The sequence below is a fragment of the Carlito syrichta genome, unplaced genomic scaffold (genome assembly GCF_000164805.1).
Source record: "Carlito syrichta isolate Samal-C Ts95f unplaced genomic scaffold, Tarsius_syrichta-2.0.1 Scaffold316252, whole genome shotgun sequence".
NCBI lineage: Eukaryota > Metazoa > Chordata > Mammalia > Primates > Tarsiidae > Carlito > Carlito syrichta.
Genome location: NW_007260348.1, coordinates 975,751 through 983,298, shown reverse-complemented (window position 1 = coordinate 983,298; position 7,548 = coordinate 975,751). Strand labels below are relative to the sequence as shown.

Sequence of the window (7,548 nt, the reverse complement as noted above, 5' to 3'; positions counted from 1 at the left end):
CCTGTAGTTCCAGCTACTTGGAAGGCTGAGGCAGAAGGATCTCCTGAGCCCAGCAGGTCGAGGCTGCGGTGGCCAGGAGTGTGCTACTGCCCTCCAGCCTGGGTGACAGAGTGAGACTCCAACTCAAAATAATAATAATAATAATAATAATAATAATAATGGTATATTCATTATATATTACAGTGATAACATTTTGGATATCTTGGGTAAAGTAAAAAATAATTATCAAAGTTAATTTTACCTGCTTTTTTTGATTTTTAAAATGTGCCTACTAGAAAAGTTATAATTATGAATGTGACTCACATTTATACAGAAGTAGCACCAGCCAGCATTTATTATGCTGTGTATTAGACCTTGACTAAGTGCAAAATATGTTATCTCATTAAATAATCACAACCAAGCCTGAAGCATGAATTACTATTCACGTTTCACAGATGGGGAAAGTGAAGCTCAGAGACATTCGTTAACTTGCCAGAGACAAACAGCTAGTGACAGAGCTGGAATAGACCCTGGTCTGTTTCTCTCAAAGCCGGCACCATTAACAAATATGCTATGTATTGTACTTAACTGGAGCTTAATGACAGTGCCTTTTGTCTGAAGGTGTCTTGCACACATCTAGAGCATATGTTTGCGTTGGGGTCTGCTGTGGAGCCCTCTTTCTATAATTTTATGGGGTAACACAAACAGAAGGCACCTTCACTTAGCAGAGGGTTTCCCAGCACTTGTTTCATAATGTCTCTCTCAAGTTTATGGAAACCTAATGCAGCAGGCTGGGATCTGGTCGCCATGTGTGATGCAGGGGTGGTCCTGGGTGTCCTTGAAACAGACTTGGACTTGTGCAACTTCATTTGCTAGATTCTCAGTGTTACCAAGCGGGCCAGTTCCTTTATGCAAAACTTTCCCTTTTCGTAAAGTCATGATAAAGCTGTTGGTTTGTGCTACTCACAGTGTCTGCTTCCTCCTGCTCTTCCGTCTTTGGGCTCACTGTGCGCATTAGGGCTGACAGTGACCTCCAATGCTGGACTCCATTTTTTTTCAATAATTTTAGGGATCCATGGGGGTTTTAGTTACGTGACTGAATCGTATGGTGGTAAAGTCTGGGCTAAAAGCACACTTGCCACCCAAATAGTACATACTGTACCCGATAGACATTTTTCGTCCCTTGCCTTCTTCCCAGCCTTCCTGCTTCTAAATCTCCAGTGCCACTCTGTATGTCTTTGAAGACCCTTACTTAGCTCAGCTCCCAGGTATAAGCAAGACCATGTGGTGTTTGGTTTTCCATTCCTGAGTTACTTAACTTAGGATAATGGCTTCCAGTTCCATCCTAGTTGCTGCAAACTACATGGTTTTGTTCTTTTTTATGGCTGAGTAGTATCCCATGGTGTGTGTCTATACACACATATATGTATATAAATATATATATATATTTATATCGTATTTTGTTTATCCATTTATCAGTTGATGGGCACTTAGGTTGATTCCACATCTTTGTGTATGAATTGTGCTGTGATAAGCATACAAGTGTAGGTGTCTTCTTTTGTATAATGACCTCTTATCCCAGGAGTGGAATTGCTGGATCAAATGGTAGATCTACTTTTAGTTCTTTGAGAAATCTCCATACTGTTTTTTGTAGAGGTTATATTAATTTGCATTCTCACCAACAGTGTATATATGTTGTCTTTTCACCACATTTGTGCCAACATCTATTATTTTTTTGACTTTCTAATACTAGCCATTCTAACTGGGATAAGGTGGTATCTCATTGTAGTTCATATTTGCATTTCTCTGATGATTAGTGAGGTTGAACATTTTCCCATATGTTTGCTGGCCATTTGTATATCTCCTGTTGAGAAATGCCTGTTCATATTGTCTGTTCATGTTGTTTGCCCACTTTTAAGTGTGATTATTTGTTCTTTTCTTTATCAATTCCTCAGCTGTCTGACTCTATTAAAGAATTGCCTCTTGGAGTTAGAGTAGCTGCTCACTCATGGGTCTCTTGTTGTCTTCCTGTTTCTTTTGTATCTCTACCTGCACCCCTGAGTATCCATGTTTCCTTAGAGGTGCCTCCCTGTATACTGGTGCTTTTTGACTTTGAGTTGAGGTTGGGGGCTCACAGACTCCTTTGAAAGTTACTGAAAGCGCAGACCTAGGAGAATGTACACAGACAGCATTTTATGTTTAATCTCACAATGTTCACAGACTACCTAAAGCTCGTTCGTAGACTCCCAGGGATTCACAGATCCTAGCTTAAGGTTAAGAGTCTGTGTTGTCTGCCAGGGGCAACTCTTCTACCTTTAAAGGTTAAGTACCACCTGTATACTGCTGACTCACAGGCCCACACTACCCAATCATACAGCCCACCCGAGTGTCAGTCTTGGTGTCGGTTACCTACCAAGCATCTACACTCAGAATGCCCATCAGCCCTGCAACTTTGATGCAAAACCAAATTTATCAGTGTCACTGCAGCTCTCCTCAGCACCCCTGGTCCTACCTCTCTTTTTTTTTTTAGATTAGAAAATATAATGTACTTAGAAAGTAAATTAAAGGGAGAGAGAGTAAAAGAGGAAGAGTGTCACCTTTCCAAGGTAGGAGAATAGGCCAAAGCTAAGGAAAACATGACGGCAGCCATAGTTCAAAGAGCACATGGCCACACCAGAGTTTAGTAAAGCAATGGCCCTGTCTCTCTTTATCCTGGTCTGTCCCTCATCACTGAAGCCAGAGCCCTCGGAGCCACCTGATTGCTCCCTAAGCCTCACCCACCCAGTATGAGTACTGAATCCTATAGATTTTACTTCATTTGTTCCCTTCCATAGAGCTCTTCCTCCACCAAGGTATTGCTCTCTTAGTAGGTCCAAGACACATATTTTATACTAATATTATTTCATTTAACCCTCACAAGAATCCCTTGTGGTAATCCCCCCCCCCACCTCCTTATTCTCATAAATAAGGAAACAAATTTAGAGATGTAATTTGTTTGAGTTGTTGGTAGAACCAGGATTTGAACTCAGGTCCAGTTCAACTCCAAGTCTGTCCTGAACCACTGGTTCTGAGTTCCTCTTCTCCTGACTTCGTGTTTGTTTCCCTGACTCTGGACTTTATAACTAAACTGGCACTGGGTGTGGTGGCTCACACCTGTAATCCCAACACTTTGGGAGGCCAAGGTGAGAGGTTCCTCGAGGTAAGGAGTCTGAGACCAGCCTGGGAAACACAGGAAGACCTTGTCTCTGCCAAATATTTATTTATTTATTATTATACATTTGTATATGTTTAGCTGAACTTGGCATCTTAGCTGTGTGGTGAGCCCTGTTTATGGGTAATAACTAAACAATGCGTCCCTTTCATCTTCTCTGAGCCCTGGGGCTTCAGCTGGTCCCCTATTCTTATTTTAATGCCTCCATTTACTTTCTGACTGAAGTACTCATCAATATCACACACCCTCCCCTCAACCCCCCTTCTTGGGGCTGTAGTGCCGTGCAGGTTCCCCAACTTCCTCTCATTTTGACTCTAAAATAAGCACAAAACTTTATTAAAATATTTAAGAAATTGACTTTGGTCAATAGCCCCAGGACTATACTGGTTATATTTGGTTAATAACTCCAGGATCATTACTTGGGTTAACAAATATTGTAATGGGGAAAGCAGCAGTTGTGAGAAATTCCAGGAAGTCCTGAGAGGACTTGATCTTGGCCTTCATTAAAATGGACAGGGGGCTAGGTCTAGCCTTTTCATGCCCCACTGTGCTCTGTGGGGATGACAGGAAAGAACACCCCAACCTTGCCCCTCCACTTGCCCAGCAGGGTCCCGTTTGCGTTACCCCAGTATCATTTTCACTTGGTTCCCTTTTCATTCTCAAAAGTGTTTTATTTGGGACCATGCGTGATATTGGCCCTAAACACGAGTTCTGCAGTCACACCGACTGGTTTTGAATTCTGGTGTCAGTTTACACTAGCTCTGTGATCTTGGACAAATTCCTGAACTTCTCTGAGTCCCCATTTCCTTACTGTCAAATAAAGTGAGTCATCACCTCCAGTGACATTTCAGGGCAGATAAGGCACAAGCGTCAACCAGTCAGAAAGGTTGTGGCCATCACACCAGAGTCCTGAAGGCTCCTGCCTTTTGTCTTCTGATTTCTGGATCAGTTGGGGGAAGGGAGGAATCCCAGAGGAGAGACCCCCTGAAAGAAGATACTACTTGGGACGCTGGGGCAGCGGTTTATGGAGATCTATCAATACGTTAACAATCTTGGGGCTGGTAGGCATCTGCTTCTCTTACCCCTGACGAGACCCTGTTGTATTTAACATGTAACGTTATCACTATCTCCTACATGTCATAGGAACCCCCTGGTGTTGATTCTCTTCAGGCTTCTGTTTTCCCAGTCCTTGGTCTTCTCTTTGAGTCTCTTCTCCTTGGTCTTCTCTTCTCCCCTCTTTCTCTCCCTCTCCCACCTCCCTCTCTCCCCTTCTCTCTCTTTCTCTCTGTCCTTCCCTCCATCCCTCCTTCTCCCTTTCTCTCTCTCCTCCCCCCCTTTCCTCCCTTATTATCCCTCCCTTCCTTCTCTCTCCCACGTCTCTCATGAATGTGTGTGTGTGTGTGTGTGTGTGTGTGTGTGTGTGTGTGTGCGCGCGCACGCGCTCGAGTGCCAACCTTACTCCCCCTCTGACATACACATCTTTTACTATGGTGTCATCCTAAATTGGGTCCCATTGGGGCAGAGACCAGGTGCAGCCTCCCCACAGAGCATGGGCTAAGACCATGGGTGGGCCCTGGGTGGGCCTAAGGTTGGCATTCACCACAGCTGAGGAGGGGATCCACACCGTTACCCACCCCCATCTCTCCCCCAGCACCCCTGCTGTACCCTTCCTATGGGGTGCATCAGAAACAGCAATGTCCTGAGTGGTATCACACTGTAGTCCAAGACTAGAAAAGACCTGTATGTCCTTGCCAGGATGTATGCCGCCCCATTTTTATGTGGCATTTTACAATACTGCCTGGTTATGGGTGGCCCCAAGTGGGGAAAATCTCTCAGACTTGAGAGACTACTCAGCAGTTCTTTGTGGTATGGTACCAAGCAGGACTGGCTGACCCACTTTTCTTGAAAAGTGGATTTTAGAGGAACTTTTTAAGAATCCATAAGCTAGAGAACATGAAGAGCACTGCAGTGTAGAAACACGATTCAAGGACTGGGAAGAAAACCCTATAATTAAATGTAAGTGCTATAAAAAGATCTCTCCCTCACTGTCCTTTGATTAAAGAGTACATATAATTTCAAGGTGAAGCAGACAGACAATCCAGATTGTCTGGTCAGTATTAAAGTATGCAAGGATACAGTGCAGGCCCTCTTAGGACTCCTTAAGTTTAGTTTAGTTTAGTTCTTTTTTTTAAATAAATAGAGACAAAGTCTTGCTCTATAGCCCAGGCTGGAGTGCAGTGGCACCATCATAACCCACTGCATGCAACCTTGAATTCCTGGGCTCAAACAAGCCTCCCACCTCGGTCTCCCGAGTAACTGCATGAACTACCACGCCTGGTTAGTTTAGGTTTTTTATTTTTATTTTATTTTTTTGTAGTGACAGGGTCTCTCTATGTTGCTGAAGTTGGTCTTAAACTCCTAGTCTTTTTTTTTTTTTAATCTGCAGAACTCCCGCTTTATTTCTATCTTTATCCAAAAATGTAAAAAGCGTTAAAAACCTGCAGTTCTGAGCTGCAGATACCACCCCGAGTCCCTGCGTGCAGGTGGGGTGAGAGGGTCCACACGAAAGTCCAGAACCCCCCACCCTAGAGAAAGGGACGGCTCCTCTGAGGCCTCCCTCCTGCCCCAGGTCTTCTTCAACAAAGAAAAATTCTTGAGACTTCTGGAAACCTGTCCCGGAACACAAGCAGGTGGCCAGAGTGCAGCCGACAGACAAGAGCATTCAAGGGGTCTTCACGCAGACACCCCCGCCACCCCCACCCCTCCCAGAGCCTGCAGGCCCAAGGAGGGCTAGGGCCTGCCTCCCTTCTTCTTGGCAGGAAGGATGGGACACAACTCCACCTCCTCCTCTTCGCTCTCCTCGTCCTCAGAAACATCATTGCTGATGGCCACAATCTGGTGGCCCCCGGTGATGCACACCCGGCCGGAGCCCGACTTCAGGCGGAAGGTCAGGGGCAGCTGGACCTGGAAGTCGTCGAGGTTGAGCCTGGGCTGGCAGGACAACCTGAGGTTGGCCACGGGGACTGCAATCTCCCGGTGGCTGGAGTCCCGGGCCACGATTTCCACCACGTTTTGCACTTGTCCTTGGCCCCCTCGGCGACAGAGCATGGTCAAGGCCAGCACGTGCTCCGCATCTCCTCCTCCTCTACCCTGAAGGTGAAGGAGCCGGTGCGGCGGGAGAGCTCGCAGCCGAAGAAGAAACTGCCCATGGCAACCGGGGCTGGGTCCCGCAGGCCTCCGCCGCTCCCCCGCACGAACCCGGCTCTCCCTGCCCGGGAGCACCCGGGCAGCCACGCCGGCAGCCATGCTGCAGGCCGAAAACTCCTAGTCTTAGAGATTCTCCCACCTCTGCCTCCCACAGTTCTAGGATTTTAGGCATGAGCCACTGCATCCAATCTCTTAAATTTATACCTTTGCCTTGGTCAGGTGCAGTGGCTTTCACCTGTAATCCCAGAACTTTGGGAGGCCAAGGTGTGAGGATTGCCGGAGCCCAGGAGTTTGGAGACCAGCCTAACATAGTGAGACCTCATCTCTACAAAAAAATTAAAAATAGCTGGGCATGGTGGTGCACATCTGTAGTCCCAGCTACTTGGAGGACTGAGGCAGAAGGATCATTTGAGACCAAGAGGTTGAGGCTGTGGTGAGCTGTGATCATGACATCGTCCTCCAGTCTGGACAACACAGTGACCCCAACTCAAAAAGTAATAAAATAAAATAAAAATTTATACTTTTAGCTTAAGGAGACACGCTGGGGACAGAAACGTGGTTCTGTGCATCTTTATTTTCAACTCTTCTCCCACCAGGCTGGAGCTTTCCCATCTCCTTGTCAGCCCTTTCTTCCTTTCCTGTCCTCTGCGCCTCCTCCTGTCCATCCTTGCCCTGGTCTGATCCCTAGCACCCTTACTCTTTCTCCTTCTAACAACCCAGATATACGCTCTGTCCCTGTTTCCTTTATTAAAGACATCTTTCAACCATCTGGGCTCTTCAGCTGTTCTTTCTGTCCCTTAGGCCTGTCGAGCACAACCTGGAGCAGAGCAGACGCTCAGTCAATATTTGCTGAACAAATATCTGAATCTTCCTTTTCCTTCTTGCTGATAAACTTCTCCAGAGCGCACACTTACTGCCTGCGCCAGTTCTCATCACCCTGTCCATCCCGCCTTTGGAGCCTGTCCCACACCTGTCTCTCTGTAGTGACTCTCTCTGAAGTCTGAGGCTGCCTGAGATCCTCTTCTGTCTTCATCATCCTTCCCCTTCATTTCAGCAGCACTTAACGTGCCAGTTCCCTTTCCTCTCTTGGTGGCACAGTGGTGCCTTCCCCAGTCTCCTTCTCTGTGATTTAGTCATTTTGGGCGTTAGTG

At 46.3% G+C, this 7,548-nt stretch overlaps 1 protein-coding gene and 1 pseudogene across 1 annotated transcript in view; one reads left to right on the top strand and one right to left on the bottom strand.

Moving 5' to 3' along the window:
• Positions 1-7,548, top strand: part of SH2D4A (SH2 domain containing 4A) — a 72,936-nt gene that overhangs the window by 4,351 nt on the left and 61,037 nt on the right. The window lies entirely within an intron of this gene.
• On the bottom strand, positions 5,981-6,496 carry LOC103276584 (annotated as a pseudogene).